Source organism: Mustela nigripes, chromosome 12 (genome assembly GCF_022355385.1).
Source record: "Mustela nigripes isolate SB6536 chromosome 12, MUSNIG.SB6536, whole genome shotgun sequence".
Lineage (NCBI taxonomy): Eukaryota > Metazoa > Chordata > Mammalia > Carnivora > Mustelidae > Mustela > Mustela nigripes.
Genome location: NC_081568.1, coordinates 6,988,230 through 7,015,123, shown reverse-complemented (window position 1 = coordinate 7,015,123; position 26,894 = coordinate 6,988,230). Strand labels below are relative to the sequence as shown.

General features: G+C 44.5%; 1 protein-coding gene across 2 annotated transcripts in view; it reads left to right on the top strand.

The window, feature by feature from the left end:
- The window catches only part of SEMA5A (semaphorin 5A), a 444,506-nt gene that overhangs the window by 180,337 nt on the left and 237,275 nt on the right, over nucleotides 1-26,894 (top strand). The window lies entirely within an intron of this gene.

The following is a 26,894-nucleotide window of genomic DNA, read 5'->3' as shown; positions in this document are numbered from 1 at the left end:
TTTTTTAAAGATTTTATTTATTTATTTGACAGAGAAAGATCACAAGTAGGCATAAAGGCAGGCAGAGAGAGAGAGAGGAGGAAGCAGGCTCCCCGCTGAGCAGAGAGCCTGATGCGGGACTTGATCCCAGGACCCTGAGATCATGACCTGAGCCGAAGGCAGCGGCTTAACCCACTGAGCCACCCAGGCGCCCACAAGCTGCTCTTTCGAAGACTATTCCACTCCATGGTAATCTTTGGAGAAATATATATACATATACACATATGTATATGTATATATATTTCCCCCCCTAAAGGTTTATTTATTTATTTATTTATTTGACAGACAGAGATCACAAGTAGGCAGAGAGGCAGGCAGAGAGAGGAAGGGAAGCAGGCCTCTGCCTGAGCAGAGAGCCCGATGTGGGGCTCCATCCCAGGACCCTGGGATCGTGACCTGAGCCAAAGGCAGAGGCTTTAACCCACTGAGCCACCCAGGCGCCCCTGGAGGAATATATTTTTGACTAATGTGTACTTTGAAAAGATGTTCCCACATCTGAAAATTGCTGATTTGTAGGTAACTTTTTAACTTAAAAGATAAAACCCGTCTTGGAATGAGCATATATTAAAACCATGGAGAGGAAACCAGAGAAGCATACAGTTAGCACTTGTGGTTGAAATATAGGTGTAAAACTCTTCTTTTTCCTTTTCAGAGTTGATTTCCTATATGTGGTTGTTTATTTTTTCCCACCTACAATAGAAAACGGGGCCATAAGAGGCCCCATGAGTATAAGGGAGCTCTGTGAATAGAACTGTCTATGATGAGGAAGATACTTCTGTTCCATGCTGGCAAATACGGTGGCCATTAGCCAGGTGTAACTTTTGAGAACTGAAATGTTACTAGTGTAACTGAAGTAATGAATATTTAATTTTGCTTAGTTTTAGTTGGCTAAAGTTAAAATATAAACAGCCACCTGTGGGTGGTGAGTGCCATAATGGACCATGCATGGATGGACCTTTGGCCTTCACAGAGGACAATATCTACCGATGCAGGTGGTTGTTCCCATGTCTAAGGAGAGGCTCTTCTGTCCTGGTGTCCCCTCTGAGTCAATTTTTTGGAAAGCCTCATGGCTCATCATTTAAGAAGAAGGGGCTGAGAACAGGAGAACTGTGTAATTGTTATCTTTCTGCTACTAACTACTTCTGATGTAAAAGGAACCTCTTACTGTCTCTTGGTCTCCATTTCTTTAAGTGGAAAATGAGTGTGTTGGGCCTTCTGTCAAAGACTTTACCGCACCGGTGATCTTGTTGCCCTTTAAACTAGGATAATAGGGGAGGCCAGTGGACATTTGGGACATTCTTTCTCTCTTCAAGAGAACTCCCTCTCTTAATCCTGAAACCAGAACCCAGTAACGTTCTGTATTGCAAGAGCTAAAGAAATTGAGATTTCTGTTGACATTGTTGACATTGATAACATTTTTATCACAAACGTGTAGCAGGAAATGTTAATATATTTTATGTGACAAATGGTTTGACCTTTCATTTTCACAATTAATTACCATCTAAAAAGGTTAGATTCATGTTCCTCTGGATTTAGCAGGTTTTCTTGCTACCTAGAAGCAAACAATTCAGAGATGAAAGGTTAATACACATTTTAGTCATCAGTGCAGGGAAGTTTAGAAACTCTTACTGTGAAAGCTCACTGTTAAGTCCATGGCATCCATTAGAAATATCTTGGCTTGCGAGGAATAGATAACCAACCTAATGGTGCCTTACATTTTAACGCTGTTCATTGGTCCCCAACTAGAATTACGGAGCTAGACTGTCGAGGCCAGTTCAGGGGCTGGGCAGTATCAGCAAAGATCCGGGCTCCATCATTTTGCTTAGTCAACCTGCTGCAGTTGGCTTTCACTTTTGTTTATATTTCCTGTTTGGATGGCAGCTGGCAGCATTCAAAGTCAGGGAACGAGGGGGGAAGGCAGGATAACCAACTTCTTTACTCACGTGTTTCATATCAGGAATCAGCATTGAAAACAAGATCGCTCATGGAAGCCAGTGTTCAGAATTGTTTACGTGTAAGTGGCCAGAGCTGGGTCATGGGGCTGCCTCTAGCTCTAAGGGGAAAGGAAGTGTCTGGCAAATGACAGTGGGAAAAAAGTCATGGTTTAACCCCTGAGTCCACTAGGTCTGGTAACAGGGGGAGGTGAGGAACTCACCTTGGATGCAAATTTAAGAGGTAAAAAAACCTCAGTAGTCAAGATAAATACCGTGTGTGTGTGTGTGTGTGTGTGTGTGTGTGTGTGTGTACATTTATATAATGCAATATTTAAAAAGGTCAATATTAATGACAAAAGAACCCATGACAAACACACTATCCAGATTTTAAATGAAGACAGGATTACTGTGGTCTCCTCTGAGCCCTACTGGAGCTCCTTTGTCTTCATTTAGAATGTTGCTAGTTTGTTCCTCATGGGGTTTCTTTTGGCATTAATGTAGAATATAAAGAATATTGCCTTAAAATATTAAATCACTGAGGATTTTTTGGGGGTACTTTTATTTATTTATTTTTTTTTAGTTTTTTAAAAAAATTTTAAATTAAATTTTATTTTTTTAGTGTTCCAAGATTCATTGTTTATGCTGAGATTTTTGGCTAACCTCTTAAGTTTGCGCCCTATAGGAGACCTCACCTCCCTGACTCTTGTCCCCGACCCCTGCTGTTGAACCCAGTTTGGGTTCTGTGAGCAAGCAAGGACTGGTGGGCCACTTGCCCTCGTCTACACAGCAGTGTCGTTGGTTCTGGTGTGTCTGTCCCGTGGATATTCAAAAATGTATGTTCTTCTATATGCTTCATAGACGATGTCTCTTTTTATATTTTAAAGCCCTTTTTGATAAACAGTCGATTCTCTCTCTCATGCTTCACGCAAGGACTCTTTCTGAATAATGAGGTCTCAATACCTTTTTGATTGAATAACCAACCAGACAATGTATTGATAAGAAACAGAACATTTATCCCAAGCCGACTGTCCCAGAACATATCTGGGATACCTTGAGGAACAGTAAGAATTTCCCATCTTGGTGTTTTCTCATATTTGAAAGGAAGTACTGTTGGATAACTTGAAATTTTAAAAAGATTCACGGAAGGTTGAGAAGACAGAAAGATCTCTTGGTGCTTTTTTGTGTCTCCTGAAATGGAAGTTGGGAATTGGACTCTGAGAATGACGAAGTGTGTTTTCAAGGAACTCATGTCATAAAATTGTGGAAATTATCATCCTGTCGTATGAAAGCTGGTAGAAAAGCAGTCATCCTTTTTATAATTTTAATCTTGCTCTATCTTTGGTTTGATTAACCATGAGTTGATGTTGATCAGCCATTTACTTGAAACCTCTTGCGCCCTTTTTCCTAAGGGGCATTATAAAAATGAGCCATCGCTCACTGGGAAAGCTTTAAAATTCTATCAGGCCATTCGTTGAGAATACAAGTAGTCCTCCTACAGTGAAGATCTCTAATGAAAAAAACTCATCTAGACCTGTGAAGCCTGACTGATAGCGATATATCGTAGGAATTTCATGCAAGCCTATAAAATAAGTCTGTATTAAGGGCCAAATGTATTTTTCACACCATTTATAAGATATAAATTCTTCAATCTCAAAAGTGTCTACGCAGAATTGTTCAATGTCTTGTCTGATTTAATTCAGCTTTTGAAAGCTCTTGAGAGCAATGTTTGGAATTTAGAGGATAAAAAGGGAAGAACATATGGAAACAATAAATTTACATAGTTGGTTGTTAAAGATGCCTGCTAAGAGAAAGGTTTAATGTGCATAGCCGTGATAGAAAAAGTAGGAAGGGTAGAGTGAACTTCACATGTGTTTATCATTACTGTTCTTATTTAAGACTTCCCCTTTCCCCCTGAGCCAAGCTGGAGCACCCCAGTTTTTTTAAGAAACTTTTTTTTTTTTTTTTTTAAAGCAACCAGTGAAATCCTGTTTCTCCTACGCACGTCCTGCCTCACGTCCTAGCTACTTCCATAGTCCATTTTTTCTGACCACTTGAGATGCCTTTTGAGTCTGGGTTATTTTTTGATTCCGCCGTCCCACTGCACGAATGAAAAACTGTTACTTTTGCAACCGAGCAATGCCCCTTTGCCGGTCTGCGTATCTTGGCCAGAACCACGGAACCCCTGCTTGGCCTGCGCGTGGGAAGTGGGGGTCGGATGGTTGGGTAAGATTCCATCCACTGCATGTTTTCTACTTCTCGAATGCTCTGGGTTTCCTCGGCCTCCCTACCTATGTGAAGCTTCAGTTGCTGTTGCCAAGAATTTCACACTCCGAGTAAGAGAAGGATATCTCCCAGAGGATGTGTAATTCTATTATGCAGCAATAGCTCTTTCTGTGACTTCAAGCCAAGCAAAAATATTAGCTAGTGCTAAAGTTACTTCCCCGCCGATCCAACCACGGGACCTTCTAGAACTTCTCTCAGCCCAGCCATTTGCTTTTGACCTTTCCTGCCCTACCATGTAATTGTGACCTCCCTCGACTGCGGTAGGTGAGGGTAACAGGCCTGTTTTTAAGTGTAGAGGCAGCACCCGACCGCAGCTGCCTGACTTCTCGGTTTGCTTTCATCATCTGAAGTGCATTAACAGACCCGTGTGTGCGGACGGGACAGCAACTGCCTTCCGTCGGGGTGAAACAGAAAAGATGATATCAGCACATTGCGATGATTTCCTGTGCGCTCTGTTTGCTCATGTGTAGATTAGAAGGACTTAGGCCTTTTATAGTCTGAGACCGAACGCCTTTGGCCACATACCCACACAAACACAACGACGTCGGAAGAACCTCATGCAATTATAAGGTCTCATGAAAACATCCTGCTCTCGTGAATGTACTGGTGAGTCCTGGAATCTTTAACTGGTGGGGTTTTCTAGCCATAGTAAAATAAATAGAAGTGCAAAATAAAAACCGAGCCGTGTTCCCAAATACCATGCCTGGATGACCAGGCAGTCACTGAGGAAGCCTGCCGAGCTCACCGCAGGGGCCAGGTGAGGCGAGGAATGGTTTCTGGACGGCTCATCGTTTCTCCTCTAAGCATTCACAGATGCTTGCAAATAAAAATGAAGAGCTGAGCTGAAGAAGAGTTTCTGCTTTAACCTCAGCTCTGAACCACGGAGATGGCCTCACTTTTGGGATTCTGCTAGCTTGGAGGCTTAGGGAAGAGATTAGGTTGCGTGTGGGCTGGAGCCCCAAACTATGGGGCATGTAGGCTAACCTTGTGTTCACTTGGGTTTTTATGTTCTTTCTTTTTGGAGAGATTAAATGTGATTTACCTTAGTCATTTAAATTCTGTTGTAAAATGTCAGAGGTTAAACAGAAAGTAGGACTTAAAATTACATACCTCTTCCCTGAAGATATAAAATGTTACTATTTATCAACATGAAAATGTTAGGATGGCATTCAAAGTAATTGTCTCGCTGGGCTCATTGGGGGTAGTAGTCCTAGTTACCGAGAAAGTGACGTGAAAACGTAAAGAAGACAATTCTTTCTCCTTTTTTAAAAGAATTTAATTTATATTTTTCAGTGTTCCAAGATTCACTGTTCATGCACCACACGCAGTGCTCCATGCAATCCGTGCCCTCCTTAATACCCACCGCCAGGCTCACCCACCCCCTCCGCCCCCTCCAAAACCCTCAGTCTGTTTCTCAGAGTCCACAGTCTCTCATGGTGTGTCTCCCCCTCTGATTCCCCCAATTCACTTTTCCTTTCCTTCTCCTAATGTGTTAATCCCTTGCTCCACAAATAAGTGAAACCATATGATAACTGACTCTCTCTGCTTGACTTATTTCACTCAGCATAATCTCTTCCAGTCCCGTCCATGTTGCTACAAAAGTTGGGTATTCATACTTTCTCATGGAGGCATCATACTCCATAGTGTGTATGGACCACATCTTCCTTATCCATTCGTCCGTGGGAGGTCATCTTGGCTCTTCCCACAGTTCGGTGATCGTGGCCGTTGTTGCTATCAACATTGGGGTACAGATGGCCCTTCTTTTCACGACATCTGTGTCTTTGGGGTAAATACCCAGTAGTGCAATTGCAGAGTCCTAGGGTAGCTCTATTTTTAATTTCTTAAGGTAAAGGGTCTGTACTCGAGGAACTACAGAACACTCATGAAAGAAATTGAAAAAGACACAAAAAGATGGAAAAGCATTCCATGCTCATGGATCAGAAGAATAAACATTGCTAAAATGTCTATACTGCCCAGAGCAATCTATACTTTCAATGCCATCCCAATCAAAATTCCACTGGCATTTTTTCAAAGTGCTGGAACAAACAATACTAAAATTTGTATGGAACCAGAAGAGACCCCAAATTCCTAAGGAAATGTTGAAAAAGAAAAAAACTGGGGGCATCACATCACGTTGCTTGATTTCAAGCTTTACTACAAGGCTGCGATCACCAAGACAGCATGGTACTGGCACCAAAACAGATACATAGACCAATGGAACAGAGTAGAGAGCCCAAATACGGACCCGGAACTCTAGGGTCAAATAGTCTTTGACAAAGAAGGTATTTCTTACGAAAGATTTTCAGCAAAACATTGAGTGGGTGGGAGAAATCTCTCGCTATCATATAGTGGTATTAAAAACCACAGAGCTGCCCTAAAAGAAAGAGAGAGAAAGTCCCAAGGGACAAGTATCAAAAAGAGGAGTTCCGTCTGGAATCCAAGTTGAAATGCCGTAGGAACTGTGTTTTCAAGAAACGCTGGAGGCTGGGAAGAGTGAGTTCAGGGTACTGATCGGCAAGGAAAGCAGAAGCTCAGTGACCTTTTTAATGCTGCAGGGGACACTGAGCTGTCCTACTTGTGACATCGGAGTCCAAAAGAAGTACACATCAGCCCCCAGGAAGAGGGAAGAAGTCTGGCCTTGCGGGGAGGGGGGGGGTCAGACTCTTGAAAGAGAAACACCAAGCCTGTGCTGCAGGCTCCCACAGGGGATCTGAACAGTTACCATTCTTGGAAAGGAGAAGCTCCAGGCAAAGAAATTGATAATCAACTTGTAAACAGCAAACCACAGACTCGCAGAGGAGCCCTCTCTGTTCTCCTGTCCTGTGCTACTGCCATAGTCCCTGGGTCATGGGTTCTTGTGGGAGCTACTCTTGCTGGAGATGAGCTCAGAGTCAAAATACACACCAGTGAGATGACGGGCGGCTCTACGAGTCCGCAGACCGGGTCAACGCAAAATTGAAGCCCCAGACCCATATAACGGACTGACCCCAACAGATTTTAAAGTTTGTAAGAGATCCAGGTGGAATCCATATGGCCAGAGCACGAGGGCATGGTTTGGATGAGAAGGAGAGTAGACAGAGTGAAGAAGAGTAGTCAGAGTGGGAAAAAAAGTCCTGAGAATCCGTGTGAATGTAGTGCAAAGTGAGAAAGAGAGTAATCCATATTTGGATTCAGAGTAAGAAATTCATTTAAGTATTTTTCTAGAACTTAGAATAAGTAAGAAAGAAATGGCTCATCCTGTATCACAGAAAAAATAGAGGTTACAGTGGTCTGATGTTGATCATTTTCCCTCCTTTCTCTCTTAAAAGAGCCACATGTTTTTTCTTTATTTTTTCAAGGATTAAAGTACATGATCCTGCATGAGTTTGTGTGTTTAGAGGGTGGGCTTTCTGGTTTTTTTTTTTCATTGTTGTACCCCAAACTTGAGTTTTATAGATGTTGGTAGAGACAATGTCTTCATATTTAATTCCCAACTTTCAAAGAGCTTACTCTCTTCAATAGGAATGACAAACAGAAAATGAAGCATTCAAATGATAAGTTATAGGTTAATAGAGAAAATTTTAAAATAAAATTAATAGAGAAAATTTTAAAATAAAATTTAAAAATAAAACATATTCATCATATGTGTTTTTTTTTCTATTCATTGCCTTTTGGCTGTTGGAGTTCTAGTTTTCCTGGGTGAGTCATGTGGATAAAAATATCTCCCTTTCAGGGCTTTTTTAAGGAATCAGGAGCGTATATGTAGAATAACCACCGTGGTGCCCAGTTCAGTACTTAGATTACTGTGTCTCATCAGTCCGTAGCATCATCGGAGTTATCTTTTTCATTGTCGTTTTATTAGATGCTCCGTTGCCTGAAATAAAATTCCTCAAGAGTGTGTGCTAAAGCTTCATTTCTTTGGAAGCTCTACTCTTATTATAGCAAGCATAGTATGGGACATCATAAACATTTGTTTGTTTGGGGGAATACTATTGAGGGCTCTTTTTTGGGTCTCCTAATCTAACCTCTCTTTATAGTTGCCTTTATCTTAGTAATAGATGTATTTGGAAAAACATCTTTAGTGATTTTTAGACTATTAAAATGTTGTGTCTCTTGAAATATATCCAATCTGGCAAGTTGCTTAAGATCTGGCTTGCTGGACTCTATGGGTGGGGGGAGGGTTGGGACCAGAATCAAAATCCCACCCAGTAGATAGTACCCGATACGTTATCTGCAAGCATCTGGGCCCAGATGGGATGCTAACTTCCGATTAATGTCCAAACTGCAGATGGGATATGATGACCCACGACAAAGGTGAATGGTGGTTCATTTGGTGACTAGTTAGTTCCTTGACCTGCCCAAAGGGCTCAGAGGCCTTTGTGAGACGATGATGTTGCCCTTGAAATTCTTGTTTATCTTGAATTTAAACGCTAAACAAAACTGATCTCCTTCATTATCCTTCTATACAATGAAGGCCACAAAAACCTAAAATCTTCTATCATGACCTCCGGAGACTCACCCAGGAAATGTAATCAATGGAGTCATTTTTAGATCATTACAGTCTTGGATTCTGGACCATTCTGCCTCCCCTGCCCCAGTGGTTCTTATGAAACTGCGTGGGCGTTTTGCCCTCACTGGTAACTTTTTCCATGGTTTTCTTGTTTGCTTTTCTTCCCTTGCCCTCAAGAAAATGGTTTAGTCTTGCTAACACGGGTACTCTGTTGCTGGATAAGCCGACGTGAGGGAGTGACAGACACGAAGAGAGAAGCTGGGATGAAATTTTGAATTTTTCAAAGGGAGGGATGAAATTGGGTCTAGAGAATAATTCTCGTCGGCATAAAAGCAGCAGCACGTCCTCCATAAGAGGGAGGAATCATTTTAGATTCTGTGGATGTCAACTTGTCATCAATTCAGCTTCCATCTGAACCTTTTGGCAAGTCCTTGCTCTGGCCACTGTGTTTCCAAGGGAATCTACTGGAGGAAAATGATGCTCATCACCATGATAGGGTACGAGAAAAGCAAAATTTAAAAGCAGTCTTGAATTCCAGCCATGCTTCCCAAGCAACATGTTTTTTCATCCCTATAAAAGCTCTATAAAGTGGCTGTGTCTCTACCCTTTTCTGTAGCCCAGGAAATAGACAAAGAGGAGGGAAGTAACTTGTCCATGAGCCCAGGATGCCTGTGTTGCAGAACAGGGAGTAGAATTCTGCCAGGTAAGGCTGCAAAGGCCAGGCTCTCAGGTTTTACAACCCTTAGTGGTGATGGGAGGAGCTTACACCTTGCCCCTCCTACCTCACCGGTGTGTCTTAGTGTGTGTATGTGTGTGTGCATGCCTGAGTAGATTGGGCTGAGGATCTGGGGCCTGATTGAGAAGGGAGGCATGCTCTAGCCTAGTCAACACATTTATACTACCCCCCCCACCTTAGGTTAACAGAAGCTTCCCAGAGCTCTGCTGACATATTGATAAGACAGCTCTGAGCCATTGCTTTGATTCTTGAATCCCAAAGTTGTTAGGCACTGATGTCTTATGGTGTACATCAGTGCCCAAAATAGGAGGTTCCTTTTCTAGGTTCCAGGTGTGTTTATTATACGACAGAGGAGCAGAGCACCCCAGATTTCGTTGAGAGAACTCTAACATCCATAGCTTTGTTGTACATTCTAGTTTTATTGTGTTCATTATAGAACTGGTGCCTGAGACCGATGTTCATTTATCTGTCTTTGTGTTCAGTGTTTACTCCTTTAGTGGTCCACCCGACCAGGGTCCATTCATTCCTTAAATACATTTTTGTCAAGGCTGTACCTGCTTTGTGTTACGCACTGGGAATATGGGAAACAGTGATGTGCAAATAGGCAAATTGGACACGGCGCCACAGGTTCTGGTCTTGGGTGCTCATGCCGGGGTCTTTCGTCTTATCTGTGGAGACTCAGGGAGGCTTTCTGGAGGAGCCGTCACAGCCGGCCTGTGAAGGGTGGGCAGCCGAGTTCCAGGTGGGGAAAGGGAGGAGGTAGGGGGACTTCTGGGTAATCCCTGGCTCAAAGTCTCTGATAAAGTCAGAGCCCAAAATACGTGTACGTTGGATGGCAGAGAAAGTGATGGGGTTGGTTGGAGATTAGGATCGGCGATACCTGATTTGTATGGTTTGGCTGTGGGTCTTCTAAGGTTACTGATGTGGAGTTGTACACAGGGGACACTGGCCGGCTGAGGCACTGAGGGAGAGAGTGTCCGCTAAGCCAGGTGACCAATGATGAGAGGAGAGATCGTGGTGGCCCACACCAAGGTCATGGCACAGCGGACAGAAGGAAGCACATCAGAGAAGTTGTGCCCGGAGGATTCTGTGAGTGGGTGTGTGTGTGCATGTGGGGTTGTCACTGCTTTCTGTTCTGCGATGGTCCACTCTCTTCAATCCAGTGTGGTTAAACCTGATCATCCCTTCTTTTGTGGTTGAATTTCAGTGCGGGAAAAGGCCTTCTCACAATTCCTGTCCAAATAATGTTAGTTACACAATCTCATTAAAAGAAGTGAGGTTAGAGATTTATCCTTAAATATCCATCCATGTTATCCTATATGATGTGGAGATAAATAATTTTTGCTTTTTGTATTTTAAGACATGGAAGTTCCAAACGGTCCCCTTGTCTTTACATGGGATCAGATTATTCCTCTGCGTGTGTCCCTTCAGTATCAGCTACAGATGGTCAACAGAGATGTTTCTCCCGAAGATTTTTCTCTTGACGCCACCAACTAGACGTGGGCTTCTTGGGTCCTGGTTCCATCTACCCTCCCTTGTCCTCTTCCCAGTCCTGTGAACAGACTCTATCTTTGAAAAGAGTTTTATATTTGTTCTAAGCGTTTATAAAGATACTGTCAGGCTTTCCTCTCCCTCTCCTGGGGTGTCTAATATAGTAGTGTTTATGTTTTGGGAAGAACGAAAATAGAAATGTTTATAACTGGTGGGGCAGAAAAAGAATGAACTCAAACTGGAGTCATCAGCTTGGTTGTCCTGTTTGTGAAAACAGTTCTCGCTAATTGTAGCCCTTCCAGAAGGACACATTATTATACTGACCATATGCAATTAACTTGGCTTTTCTTTCTCTATGTATGAAAATAGAGCACACCGCCATTTTCCCTTCCGTATTCCCGAGCAAGGACTGTACATTCTTTCCTGGACGCAGTCCAGCATCAGTCTTTTCCTGAGGAGTTCTAAAATCTCTGTCTGGCATTAAATTTAATAGGTCTAGTATATCAAAAATAGAATTATAATTATGAAGAGTCAGTTAAAAGGAGGGTGAATGGTAAAATGAAATGAGATTTTTAATGGCTTGCCAACAGTTATAATTAATGAGATGGGGATCTGGCCACGCGTGTGACCTTCAGGTAGGAAACCGACAGAGCCCCTTGTCCGTGGGCCTGGGAAGGAAGATGATTTTTCAGAAGAACAGGTTCTTGCCAGCTACCACTACCTCCTCTTGAGGGCTTCCTGATGTCAAGCTCATTGGTGTGTTCAACGAGGCAGCTTGGGCATATCAGGTGCAGGAGTGCTTTGTCGGAAGAGACAATGAGAGCCACAACACGGAACCGTGGAAGGTGTTTTGACAGTTGCTGTACTGTGACTCCTGTGTTTGATAGGACACTTGTTTCCTTGCTTGTCCCGGGAAGTTGTTTTTCACGACGGGGTTATTAATTCATGGGTCTCATCTCCTTTACTCTCTGTTTTGCATGGCTCATTTCTTTGGACACTACAGCTGGAAAGAGAGAAGAGTACACACGAATGCTGGCCGCAGAGCCCAATACCACCCAACTGTACAACTTCCTTGTGCATCAAATGGCTTCCTAAGGCTGCAAAAATTGTTTTTGTCTGAATAAACACAGGTCCCTTTGAACTCCGTGGGGGTTCTTTTCTGTGTGCGTTTCCTTGGAACTGTCTGCAAAGACCTTTTTCTTTTTTTTTTTTTCCTTTTGGGTCTGATTTGGAATCCAAAGAGTCAGCCCACTCCGCCTCCTTCATCCTTGCCCAAGCGTACAGTTGTGTTCGTATCCTGTCACTTCTTACATTCCCTAGCTGGAGGCAGAGACAAGGCAAAGCTGCACTTTCTGCACGCACAGTCACCTCTTCTCCTCCTTCTGTCCCTGAAGTGGGTTGACTGGGAGGCAGAGGCAGATCAGGACGACGCCTTGGAACCAGCACAGGGTGTGAGTTGCCCATTTAATGACCACCAACAGAGCCTCTGACTTCCCTGGGAGCCCGCCGAGAGGAAGTACATCTTCTGTGAGGCTGGGACTGAACCAGGGCCAGAAGCCATCTCTTCCAGAGAAAGGATTGGGGCAAAGAGGCAGCTTAGAATTTATACTCAGGGATATTTATGGGATCTCAGTCTCGGGGATGGGGCGAAGTCGTCATCGTACGGAGATGAGTACCGTCCTGTCAGCTCGGATCCTGCAGTGAGCTGTGGGAGGCGCACGGGAATGCAGAAAGTGCGATTTGCTTCTTTATTGTTGCATGTGTTTATTTGTTCCTTTGCTCAACCTTCTCCAGTCTTTTTGCTGACTTCCATGTGAGGACCATTTTCTTCTTGTTCTAACCTCCCCGTTAGACTTGTAGGCTATACAATCAATGTGCCGATGTCCATCAAACGTTCATCTGGAGTTCAACCCCAGAACTGCCACTACCTACTCCTAACTCCCCTGGGATTTCCGTTGGGGATCTCAGCTTAGGCGTTCATCAAAGAACTATTGGAATGTTCTCCACATGCCAAGCCTACTTCTCCTCCAGTCTCTCCTCTCTCAGAAATGGCCCCGTGGAGTGAGTAGCTCTCGTGGAAAAGCTGGGTGTCATTCTTAATTCCTCACATCTCCTCAGGGCCCCACAGAGTTGCAAACACTTAACTACTCTTGCTGCTCTGTGTTTTGGGACTGCTGAGGCCTATTCACTTTCTGCATTTCACATCCTCGGATCCATCCTCTACCCAGTAGCCCTAGAAGCTTTGAAACATGCAGAGTAGCTTATGTTCCCCCCACTCTCCTTCCCCACACCCACCGTGGCTTCTCAGTGCCAGAGAGCGGCGGCTGCTGGCAACGAGAGCCCGCCCCCCAGTCTGGCCCACCGCCAGGTACTGGAACCCAGCCACACCCACAAGTTTATATTTGTCCTATAGCAACAGCAGCCGAGCTGAGCAGTTGTGACAGGGACCATATGGCCCGCAAAGCCTAAAATACTCTCTGGCCCTTTGCAGCAATAGCTTTCCACTTGCTTCCATGGCATAGAATCTGTGTTTTTTCACCTGCACCAGCAACACTGGAGCTGAAACGCTCCTGCCTCCCTCTTGGCTCTTCCTTCCCCTCATCTCTCACCGCGCACCTGCCTCATTTCCGTTGCTCAGATTCCCTGCTTCATCCTCCGATCAGGGCTCTCCCCTAGCATGTGCTTCTCCCGCATCTCTGGGTGACTTTTTGTTGTCACTCAGGTCTCCGTTAAGTGTCACTTCAGCAGAGCGGTCTTCCCTGGAAACTAGAACGTTGCTGCAAGCCACACTCTCCAAAGTCGTCCTGTTTTATTTACCTTGTGACGCTCACGTGCTACTTTGATTACTTATTTTATTGAACCTGTCCTCCTCACGAGAATGTACCTCGAGGAGGGAGGAATCTTCTCTGTGTATTTTCCTGCTGTGTCTTCAGTTCAGAGAACAGGGTCAGACACAGAGTCGATAAGTGTCTGTGCCGTGAAGGCTGTCACGTGCCCGGTGGAGGGCCCAGGGAGAAGACGCCATGAGGTCAAGCAGGGGCTTGACGTTGGCTGTGAAAATTGGGCTCAGATCGGGAAGGGTCTCTGAGGTTGCGTGGGATACATCAGGAAATGAGGGTATGAACCTGTCAAGAAAAATCGAAAACAAGGTTAGGAACATGACTGTGACCCTGAATTCACTTCTCCGAGGAATTTATAAATGCGGCTCTTAGCTTGTCCACACAAGGGCTTTGCTGCGGGCTGGGAACCAGCACAGCTGTTAGCCCAGTCACCGTTGGGCTCAGGTGAGTCCCTGGAAGAGAGGACGACCTCGGTTTCCCCACAGCACACCCGTGTGGGCAAAACGAAAGGAAAGCTGGCCAGGATTGCCCCATCTCCTCTGTCTGCCCCTTATGAACCCATCCTCGTCAAGGTCGGTGACTCAGAGGTGCGGAGGGCAGAGCTCTCTTGCGAAGGCTGGGCTGAGGCGGGAATCCACTTTGCCTAGAAATAGAAACCTTCGGCCATAAATGCCAGCTTTGATTTCATATTTAACACAAGCTTTTTTTTTCTTTCAGTCTAACAACTTGAGTGAGTTGGGGCTGTCGGGACCTAAGTCAGCCTGCGGGGGAGGGCTGCCCATTTTCTGGAACCGTCAGTAACACCAGCTCATAGGGGATGGGCCCTGCTAGGATTTCCAGAAGGTTTGCTTTTTCTCTGGGAGGAGATGGAAGTAGAGTAATTAGCTGAGGTTTCAAAATGATTTTGTGTGACTGTGCGTGGAACACACAACTTTTTTCTATGAGTCAGCTAATGATTTTCTGTATGCCTTTTTCATTTCCGTTGAAAGGCATTAAAGGCTGTATGAAACTAATGGAATAAAATGTCTCGGAAATACTAGTACTTGTTGATGCCTTGGGATACAGGGTGAATCATGTGGGGTAAGTGGCCAGGGCGCCTTTCTAGATTAATCTGTACTGATGTGCGGTAGAGTGAACTTCAGCAGGTCCCTTCGCTAGTCCGGATTCCTGACTTCTCTTTGTTGAAATGAGGCATCTGATTACGGGGGTCCTGAGGTTTCTGTTCACTTTGAGATTCTGTACTGTTTTTTTTTTTTTTTTTCCCTGTTACTGAAGAATTACACGTAGTATGTTTAATTATCTGTAATACTTACTTATTGAGTTCCCACTCTATCCTCTGGAGCAGGGGTGGGGAAGATGGTAATATTTTAGGTGTTGGAGGTCAGATGGTCTGTATTCAGCTCTGCCAGTGTCGTGCAAAGCAGCCCTAGACTATAGGTAAGCACCTGGGTGAGGCTGTGCTCCATAAAAATTTATTTACAGACAAAAATGTCATGGATCTAATTTGGTCCAGAGGCCACCATTGGCCAATCCCTGTTCCAGAGCCTAGACGCTGACAGTTATCCTGTATAAATATTCAAGTTATCTTTCTTTAATAGAGTCTCCACATTCTTTGGGTGTAAACTCGTTCACCTGTAAAACAGCGAGAGGAACGGTGGGATAGCGTTCATGACTGTGACTTAAGTATAATCAGCACGCGGGCTTTATCATCCAGGCAGGGTCCGGTGGGCCAGAGGGCTCGGGAGCAGCCGCAGCAATGAAGGGAGGTTCAGGTAGGGGAGGTTCAGGTAGCTTCCCGGACTGTGTTGTGCCTTGGAATGTTCAACGTTACGGCCAGCCCGAGTTCACTGGAGTGTCCATAGTAGAACGCAGGTGCGCCTGAACTCGCGCCCCTCTCTTGAGTGGCTCCCAGCCTGTTCGTAGTCGTTAGAGAGCAGGCGGGGTCATTTTGAAGGGGTGGAGTCGTGTTAGCAAAGGGGGGAGTGAGAATGAGCTTGGCCAAGAGCCGGTTGGGCGCAGCTGAGGCGTCTGTGTTGGGGACAAGCGGAAGGGAAGAGCAGGGAGGTGTGAGGGGCCGACGGCCTGGCCAGGCAGTTTGCTGTGGCCGTGGAAACTGGCAGACAGAGAAAACCTTTGTGCAGGTGTGTCACCTGACTGCAGCGGGCCGAAGGTCCCCCGTCAATCACAGTGCTCCCACAGACTCTGCGGGGTGGCCCCAGGCCCACGGGCAGACACAGGCACTCTTATCTTATCAGCCAGGATATTCCAAGGTCTTAGACATTATCTCTGGGAGTCAGTCCAAGGTCAAACTTTTCTTTGGAATGGGTGGGGTTTGAACCCCCCAGACCTGCTGAGTCTACGGGTTATAGAACAGTCTCTTGCTTGTTGAATGGATTTCTGCTAGTGCTGCCTGGTCAGTTGGTTTGAACAGATAGTTGGTTGTGGCCTTCCTCAACGTTCTAGAGCCTTCCCGCTGTCACGGGTAGACTGTGATGAACATGAAATTGCACATCCTTCTATTGGAGGCTAGAATTCATGGCAGATAGTCTGCCCGGTACTCAGGATATTGTCACAAGAGGCAGCAGGGCCGTCCTCCCGGTGAACTCGGGGAGCAGACGAAAACCACGCGTTACTGCCTGCAGAGGTGAGGTTGGCGACCCCTGGTTCTGGAGACCCTCCCGTGTCTTAGGGTCTCCGCCAGGTGCTTCGTAGGGATTGGTCTATACATTCTTCTTCTCCCAAACTCTTGTGTTCACATGCTCCCTGTGTTAGTGTAGTTTGTGAAGAAATGATGAGGCACCTGCTTTCGGCCCCACAGTCCCACCCATGAAAGCTCGGAGTCTGAGATGCGAAATGCAAGTCAGCCTCACTCCGAAGCCCGTGTCACTTGCATCAGCAGTTGGGTGACCCGAGGGCGGTTTTGTTGGAATCCGCCCCTGACTCAGTTGCAGACTTAATGACCTTCGGGTCTGAGAAGACCCCTCGTTAATTTGTTTTTCAATAATGTAAGGGAACAGGCCTCTGTATCCGCAAGGAAACCCTGTTCTTCATTCTTTAGCCGCATGCTGTCCGGGAGAGGAGCCACCAGCTGTGTCTGGCTGCTGGGCACTCAGATGTGGCTAGTTCGGATGGAGATGTGCATCAGTGTAAAAACGGACACTGGAGTTCAAAGGCCTAGAATGTACACATGCAATCAAAATATCTCAACAGTTTTTATTTTGCTAACATGGAAATAATATCCTGGATATACTTTATTAAATAAACTATATTGTTGAAAATTAATTTTTCTTGCTTCTTGGCATTTTGCCATTCCCCCCCTCCCAGTATTTCATTCATTTATTTGAGAGAGTGAGAGAGAGCGAGCATGTGCACAAGTAGCGGGGAGGGACAGAGGGAGAAGGAGAAGCGGACTCCCTGCTGAGCAGGACCCTGATATAATGACCTGAGCCAAAGGCATATGCTGACTGAGCCCCCGGGTGCCCTGCTTCTTAGCATTTTTTAATGTAGCAACTGGAAAGTTCCACATTACGTGTGTAGGCCTCGTTATGTTCATTGGCTAGCACTGCCGAGACCACTGACCATCGCACTGTCTGGTACCAGCTAGTGTTTCTCGTCCTCAGTTTCACTCTGTTGTGTGTGTGTCTCACCTTTTCTGCTAAACTATGAATGTCTTCAAGGCAGAGATTGGTCTTCCGTACCTCTGTATCCTCGCCAGTCCTCAAGTGGGTCCTTCCAATAGCAGGGACTCAAGAATTAGTCACGGACTGTGCACATGAATAATTATGTCCATTCTAGATGCATATCACCTGAATGCTTAAACCTGGAGTTTCTGAAAGAGTCTGAGTCCGTCTTGGAACGTGTTCCAGCTCTGGTGATGGGCAGAATCAGTAGCCTGGCAAAGAGACTGGGGACGTATAGAATGTCTCCGAGCCAGGAGACTTCCTGGCACAAATGGCTGTATTTGTGCCCTTTCGGACTTCTGCTCATCCCTGCTGACACAGCAAGCCCATGGCCACTCCTGGAGTAATCTCCGTGCCCGTTGGCTAGAAACAGTTCATTTTTATATTTTTAGTCACATTAACATCATTTGTAATTCTCAAGTTATAAATCTGAAGGAAATTACTTTTTAATGTCCTCTGGCACAACATTAAGATTTTGCAATTAGATTTTATAGCCTCTAGTCATATGCTGCAGGTCACAAGGCAAAATTAAGACCCTTCTGCACCAGCAAAGTTTCCTGTCGGAAAGCCGCACAGAGCTGAGGGGCGGGGCCGCTCTGGGACACACTTCGCAGCCTGGAGGACAAAGCTGGTCACAGTCCAGGGGTTGGAAGGTCTGGCCTAGTTTACATTTGCATTTGCATAATCTTTTAAATTAAAAAAATTCTGTCTTGATGGATGGATGAATAGAAATTGCTTCTTGTGCGAGTTATCCAGCAATAAAAACCTGCTTCTTATCGGCTTGGTTCTGATCCGCAGCCCGCCAGGAATAATTGCTCCAGATGGTTTAATGAACTAGGAGGTTTCTGCGATCTTAGAAGTTATAAACAAAAGGGAAGGCAACGCCAGCCTGCCAGGCAGATTTTTAAACCAGTTTATTGACAACATTCCAGAAACTTCTCTTTACATCTTGCCAGGTGTGTCTCCGGTAACCCTCAGATGACTCAGAATTTCTTGGGGTCCCCAAGAAATTTGGATCCTGAGATCAAATGGCTTTACCTGGTATGGCTGGAAAATCATGCCCACAAATGAAGATTGGGGGAAACAGTAGAAATCACTTGATTAGTAGAAATCACTTGATTCAGAAAGGGCGTCCATTTCAGTTGGTTATGAAGATGGTAGTTGGTTGTGATGAAATTTTGTCTCCTAAGATTTCTCTTAAATACATATATATATATAATGTATTTATATATATTTATATATTTATTACATATATACTTCTATATGTATAATATATATGTAATATATATTATATTACATTTTTATAAATATATTTTATATAAATATAATATATTTATATATTATATATTACATATATATTATACATATAAAAGTATATATATAATAAATATATAAATATATAATAAATATATAAAAATATATATATATTATATATAATATATATATATAAACATGTATCAGTTCTATGTTATCGTCCTGTAATCTAACTTGTAGAAACAATATATCTGAAAATCACAACAGGAATCTCTTGGAGGGGTGAAACCTGCCTTAGCCTCTCCCAGGCCAGTCTTCAGTCTATCTGCTCCTGCCCGTACTGAAACTTTGTGTGCGTTGCTGCTGCCTATAATTTTAACAGATTCATGGCTATTATTTAATGCTTGCTTACATCGTAAGCTGATACTATACTGGGGATTCTGAGCTTACATTTGTGGCTTTCCAGTCGTGTTTGCGTGAAGCAGACCCAAATCAGGGAACGTCATGAGTAGAAAGTACATGATCACAGATCGCCTGATTCTTAAGAAAATCTACCAGCCACGCTGTCTGGGGCAGGGGAGTGAACTTTACAAGAACCCAGTTTCAGAGCATAGATATTTTGTGAAACTTATAGTTAGCGGAGTTTTCTGATGGTGAACCTGTAAAAAAAGGATTAAAGGTTAAAAGTGTCACTGCGATGGAAACATGAGCGCCCGCCCCCCTTTGAGTGGGTGCATGACTGGACATAGGATGGGAAGGAACACTGTTAGCATTTTAAAATACTGTGTTTTATGGGTCATGTTTACAAATAAAAATGTAAATAAAAGATGCTTTATGCCTTCTTGGCGTACTGGATCCTTTCTACTTTTAATGGTATAAAAATGTTTTACCAAAAAAAAAGAGTTTTACTTTCCCTAATTGATTATTATTGGATATTTTTGCTTTATTTTTAAAAAGTCACGTCAGTTGAATGTTTTGATCATTTCCTATAGCAAGCTTTTGAGATTTTTTTCCACCTAATTTAGTGTCTCATATATATATATATATATGTATATATATATATATATACACACACACACACATATATATATATTTATATCTCTTACGTACATTTATGCAAATACATTTATATACCTGTGTGTATAGATAAGTACATATACACTTATGTATATATATCAATGAACATATTGATGCCTTTAGATATAAATATGTGTAACTGTGTATGTATACATATCTGTATCCAGGGGTAATCTATGTAAATATATTTAATACATATTTACAAACCTGTGTATGTGTATATGTGCGAGTACACACATACATGCATATACATATATACATACCATATATGTGGATGAATATATTGAGATCTAAATCAAGATCTAGGCATTTTGGTCCCTTAAAATACCATAATTTAGAAAGTTTTGTGTGCTCAGAGACCACACAATGGTGTTCCCACTTGGATGGCTGCTCTACTAGTGCCGTGATGGAGAGGATAGATTGGCGAGGGAATCACAGGATTTGGGGTCTTCCACTGGACCTCATCGACATGTAACTTTGGGAAGTCATGCAACTTCTTTGCCCTTAGTTTTATAAACTGTAATAAAGTCAGGGGGAAGGATTGTGGGATAGCCAGTGTCATGTCCTACTGTACCTTCTTTGGTTCTGTGAAGTCCCAGATAGCAGGTACAGTGAAAGTAACTGAGGTCCTTGCATTTGGAGAAAGAAAATTAGCCTGGTATTTTTCAGTCTTTCTAGAAAGCTAAAGTGAGGCAATAGAGTATTGGCATATTTCTGCATTAGCTGATGTAAGCAGGACCTGTCAGGGAAAGAAATGATGGAGATAAATTTTCTACCATTGGGACCTTCTTCCTCCAGGTGCCTTATTGCCTTTGGGGCACCTGGTTTCTTTCTGCTTTTTTCTGGGACCTTCCTTCTTCCAGCTTTGCGCTGCCTAATGGGCGGCTTGGGCTGGAACATTCCTGTCCCCGATCTGAAAACTACCACCTCTTCCTTTCTATCTAATTTTACTCTCCTTTGGTGGGTGGCAACTACCATTTCCGATAGGTTTAATCCATGCTGATCTATTACTAGGTGCTAGGGATTAATGTACTTTATACATTCCTGGGAAAATTGATTTTTAATTTGGACCTTATGGAAATACTGCCTTAGTCTTATCCTGGATTTAAATTCCAGCTTAGCCACTTACCACTTACGTTGTATTTGGCAAGATGTTTAACTTGTCAGAAACTCAGGGTTTTTAATTTTGAAAATTTTTATTTCTTTAAGAAAGATTATAGCTGTAGCTTCACAGGATTATAAACATTAAATGAAATTAGACATTGTTAACATGTAAAAGTATTTGACATAGTTTCTGAAGCGAAGTAACCACTGATAATACAGACAGTAACAAAAAAAAAGGTGTTAATAAGAGACAGTGGTTGTTCTGATAATATGTTTTTTTCACAAACATAAATGTTTGTGGACTTGCATGTCTGCAAGTTTTTGCCTCGGTCTGCCACCGGACGAACACATGAAGTTTTAGAAATCTGTTATAACACCTTAAAGAATTTCAGCAGCACTCCTATAGCTGAAAACCTGCATATATATTTTTTTTAAGTTTTTTAAGGTTTTTATTTATTTCCTTGAGAGAGGGAGAGTGAGAGAGAGCATGAGTTGGGGGTAGATCAGAGGGAGAAGCAGACTCCCTGTGGAGCTGGGAGCCTGATGCGGGACTCGATCCCAGGACTCCAGGATCATGACCGAAGGCAGTTGCTTAACCAACTGAGCCACCCAGGTGCCCAGGCCTGGATATATCTTATTCTGGGGGTGAATCATGGCATGGGGTGCTGGGATTGCTGTCTGAAGTGCTCTTGCCTGGCTCTGATTGGTGCTGGAGGGACATGCCTGGAAAAGCAGATGGGAAAGGAGAAAGGAAGGAATGTATGAGCGGTCCGGTGGGGGTGCAGGAAACGGGCACTGGCCGGTGTGCTCGTCGTCTTTGTGGGGCTTCTTAAAAACCCCACTCCTCTGTTTTCCAGTCATGTTTTAGCTCAGATTGCCTTGCTGGAATGGTTATGTAATGCACCGAAGCTGAAAATGATGCTCGTGGAAGGGAGATGCATGCCGCCTTTAAAGACGATCAGGTATCTTTGACATAGGATGGTTTCTCTCACAGTTCCGGGAGAGGTCAGGTCAGGAGAGCTTCTGGGGTGCTTGGCAGAGAGTGCACTCTGTACCTCTCCTCCTGGCCCGAGGTGCCTCGCTGGCTGGAGTGGCCTTCTGGGGAAGGTGAGGACCCAGCCCTTGTGCTTTCAGGACAATGTCTTGTCCGCACACAGCAGAGCTGAGTGGCCTAGACTCTTGAGACATCGGGCCATTCCACTCTGCTTGTGTCATCTCTGCCTTCTCCTTCTAGAATGTTCTTTGATCTGATAAAGCAGATCAGTACGTGGTTATTGACATTTTCTCCTTCTTTCATTACACCAAGACCCTTGGAGCATAAAATCTAATTAGTGACGATGGGAATGCTCTTTCCTGTAGGTCTTCCCTGACATGTAGATCATTGTTATTCATAATCACAACATCAGAAACAATCAATGAATTATTTATTAAACTGAGTAGGTGGCTGTTTTTATTTAACAGTATACATCAGTGGGAATCGATTCACTTTCAAAATGAAGTGGATGTTGATTTTTCTTTCTTGTTACCTTCTGAATGCGTTGTATAATGTGTTCCTTGGGAAGCTTCCCGTTAGGTTGTTCCGTGTGGGTTTCAAGTCCCCCAAAGAAGTTCCTCAGTCCTACTTGCTGGACTCCTTCATTGACTGACGTTTGGCGAGAAGAATGGTCTCCCCAGAGCCACTCCTGTTTGAGCTGGGAGGTTTCGCTGCTCAGTTTTTGCCCCCCATCAGTACAATCTCTGCGCTCCGCGGAGCCATCAGTCTGGTTTTCTGAGTGGTTGCCGGGCTTGGGGACCAGTGCTGGTCTTCCCCTGTGATTCTTACTTATCAGGCTCTAAAAAGTTGTCTTGGCTTACAGCCATGACTACCTTCAATACCTTTACAGTGTTTGCTTCTTTATTCAATAGTCATGTATATTCTTTAAAAAAAAAAAAAATTCTGTCTTCTGTGTTGGGGTGGGTGGGGGAGTGACTGACTTGAATCTGTAAGCTCAAGTCCTAGCTTGTATATACCATCATTTTGACCAAATATATTAATACCAACATATGTTCCTAAAAGTTATTTCTTGAAATGGTAACACTGGGTTCTTTAAAAATCAGATCAGTATACTTTTCATTACAGTATTTATAAGACAATCACAGGGGTGCTTACGCAGTGGTAGGAGAGGGCACACGTTTTATCTTTGGGGCTAATTTTGCAATAAAAAGTCATTGCCAGAGGCCATGTTTAAAAAGCCGTATTTATGTAATGAATGGGTGAGCTAGAATAATTACTCTCAAATATTACAAATTATCTACAAAGTATTCAATTTGAAGCTACCAATTTTATATGACTACCTAACTTCCGAACAAGGTTGTATTGGCTGCCATATTTAAGTTCCCTTTCATCAAATGGTTTTTTTTTTTTTTTTTCTATAAAGTTCAGAAGAGAGAGAAGAAGGAAAAACATAAACCCATTATTTGGGAGGAGTGAGCGTGTATTAAGAAAGTTAATGTTACTGGAAATCGTCTCTCTCAACCTGCCACGTGCTGTGTGCCTTCTTCCCCTGCTCTCTTCTCTCGTCCTGACCTTTCTTTGGCGTCTCCTGAGCCTGTTTGCACCATCTGCCCTGTGTTCAGACTCTTTCCTCACTGGCCTTACTTGACACTGTATTCTTCTAGTTTTCTGTATTCATAATGGTTCATTTTTGCAATGTTTTCCAAAGCAGTGCTGGTAATTTCTTCATGCTACTATGGAAATCTGTTATTGTGGTGGCAAATTCTACAGATAGAACTTCTGACATTAAGCTTGTTGATCCCTTCTTGTGTTTTTGGAATAAACCCTATTCCATATGAAATGGTGTGTGTGTGTACGTGTGTGTGTGTATGTGTGTGTGTGTGTGTGTGTGTGTGTGATTTGCTAATACACGTCCTTCCTTAGCAATGTTTTCAGCTGTGTTCTTAAATGAGGTTAGCCAATGATTTTCCTTTCTCATGATGTCTCTGTGCAGCCTTCCTAGCCAGATCATCAGGAACACAATCACGTCAGAACTGCATTAGGAAGCTTTATAAAGCATTTAGGAAGCTTTATAAAGTTGGGATTACGTGTTCCTTGAGGGGTTGTTGAAATGTCCATATGAAGGTGAGCCTATGGCAGCTTCTTTGACAAAGTGTCCCTGGGAGTTTACCACACATTTTGTCTTGGGCATTTAACACTGTCATAACAAGAGTGTAAGGAACATGTATTTTACAGGGTGTTTTTTTGTTTTGTTTTGTCTTGAAATGAGGGAATATGTATATCCTTCCAGACAGAGGGAAAGGGCCCGGTAACATGGGAGATACTAAAGGAGAAAATAGGTGATTTAGAGAAGGGACGAGAGAGGAGGGAAGAGGTGGGCTGCGCAGAGGGGGACGGCTGGTCTTGCACAGAGGAGAGAACACCAGCCCCCGATCTTGCAAGGAAAGTAGGGGGGAGTGGTGTAGGACAGGTACCTTCTCAGTGAGAAGTGGGTTGTGCAGGACCCTTCTCCTCAAGCTCTCATGGTGTTCGGTCCGACAGAGGTCGTGAGATACGCAGTTGAGATAATCAGACCTGGAGGAATGCCCAGGAAAATCAAAAAAAGAAGAGAATGGGCAGATTACCCAACTCTGGTTGAGTGTTAACCGTACAAATACACTGTTTTCATGGGGCAGGTTTTTGGAAATTTAAACAAGGCAAAGGGAACAATAGTGATCGAACGATAAGCTGTGCACTCGTTTCTCCCTGTCTACGTTCCTCCTGTTATGATTCGAGGACGTCTTGGGAAACAGTATGGCAGTTCTCGTTGCTCAGTGCAGGAACCAGTACTGGCAGGACGTCTCCTCCTCCTCACCACCTTTGGCCACCCCCTTCCCGTTTGTCTAATGGAAAGGAGAGACTCACGCCCGAGAGGCAAGTTCACTGCTGTCTCTCGCAGCCTTCTCTCCCCTGACGTGGCTCACTTGTCCCTCCTCCAGCACAGAGTCCAGCCTGGGACCGTCTGTTCTCGCCTTCTGCCACCTCCTTGTTCTCACCACCTTGAGTCCGACGTGCGTGTCTGGCTGTGGGAGCTGTGGGTTTGGGTGAACAGGAGCCCCCGGGGACTCCAGGCCTGGCAGGGCTCCCTGGTCCTGCGTGTCCTGTCTGGGTGGCGAAGGTCCTGTATTAAAACAGCTCTCCAGGTACCTGCGGGTTTTAGCCATGCTCCGCAAAGGCTCTGGGGCCATTCCCCCCACGTGACCTTCTCCGCTGTTGCACCTGACCTGTCCTCTCTCTCTCGGACCACCCTTCACCCCCTGATGCCCGTGACTCGTCATCACTGTTTTCCTCTTCGTTTAGTCTCGGGCTGTTTTTGTTCTCCTCCAGCTGTTCCGTCAGCCCCCCCATCCCCCTGCCCCCCTCCGTGGTTAGTTATCAGGCCCGTGGGACCCCCCCACCTCCTCCTCCTTCTGCATTCGCGAAGCCGCCACCTACATCACATGTGGGGTGACGCTTTCTAGCATCTGACCTTCCTGCCCCCATCCTGCCTGCCAGCGGTCCATGCCCATTCCTGAGATCGCTGCTTTCGTGGGTTCAAGTCCCTGCCTGGGAACTTTCTAAGCCTCTTTGTCACGGTTGAAGCCGAATCGCAACGTGTGAGCCTGGGAGCGAGTGTGTTCCCGGTTCTGTTTCAGCACGCCCGGCGGTGATCCGTCCCGGGGCTTCCTCGAGTGGCTGTTGCTCTTTTCCGTTCTCGCTTCTCCTTTCCCTCTCGCCGCTCATTCTGCATCTGCCCCCCCGCCGCCCCATTCACCTGCCGGTTGTTGTGGTCCTGTTACCGCATCTTCCGTGCTTGCTTCCCGCATGCGAGCCATGGTGCTGCGGGCTGTAGGCACCCCAGCCAGCTTTCTGGGCATTGGCGCTCCGGTTCCAGCTTCAGAAGCAGAGATCGGGTGGCGCCCGATGGGCAAGAAGGGGAGAAACACCGATCACGGGTGGCCCCCCGGGCACTGTGCCACCCCTCGTTGCTCTGGGCTTCCGGAACACATCTGCATCGTAAATATGCGGGTAGATCCTTCTTTTCTTCTTACCGAGGACCCCGTCATCTCTCCCATCTGTGTGAGTGCTTCCTCTGGCCTCACAGATGCCTGTAGAGATCTTATATTCATGGACCCTGTGCTCAAAGAAGGTACTAGCGCTCGTTCCCTAACTGAATTATGAACTTCTGGAACACGCCATTGAGTAACAACTTTCCATAGCTCCAGGGCCTTGTACGCACTTTACTATAATTAAGGGTTTTCTTTTAAATGACTTGGCTCTGAATTGAATAAATTTATATAAACTTCTAAAAAGAGTCAAGAAGCACATTAAAATTTCAAAGCCCAAATACAGGTCTCTATAGACTTCAACCCTGGTTTCCTTTACATGGAGTAGAACTTTTCGTTCATGACCATTTTAACCGGTGGTAGAGAAATGCTCTACTTCTTATACCGGATCATTCCTGGAAAATAACCTGTCTCGATAATATCAGCAAAGGTGTTTGTGTGGGACATGTTATGGGACGTGGGCCTATTACCATATAAAATCTGGTTTTGGCATCTGTTTCCATGGAAAGACATGATTTCTTTGCTCTACCAGTGGTTTTGTTGATGTGACATCTTTCGTGTGCCTCTCAGTTGGTGTGATATCACTCAAAATAGTAAATCCAAGAATAAAATGACAGTCTAGTAACACGGCTAATTGTTAGAAATAATGATAAGGCCAGCCACTACTGGCAGGCGACTCCCAGAGTATTTTTGTGGTGTCAGGCGTGTGCTAATACAAGTCACAGAAGCGGCTCGTGAGGTCGCCTCCTGTCCCTCTCCAATGCTGTCATGTTACCACGAATGAATGGGGGCTGGAGGCTGTGTCATAGGAGGTCACAGGCTTGTGAACAGCCTGCCTCTGACAAGTGGCTATTTCCTGGTTCCCCTTAAGAGAAAAAAATGCCAAGA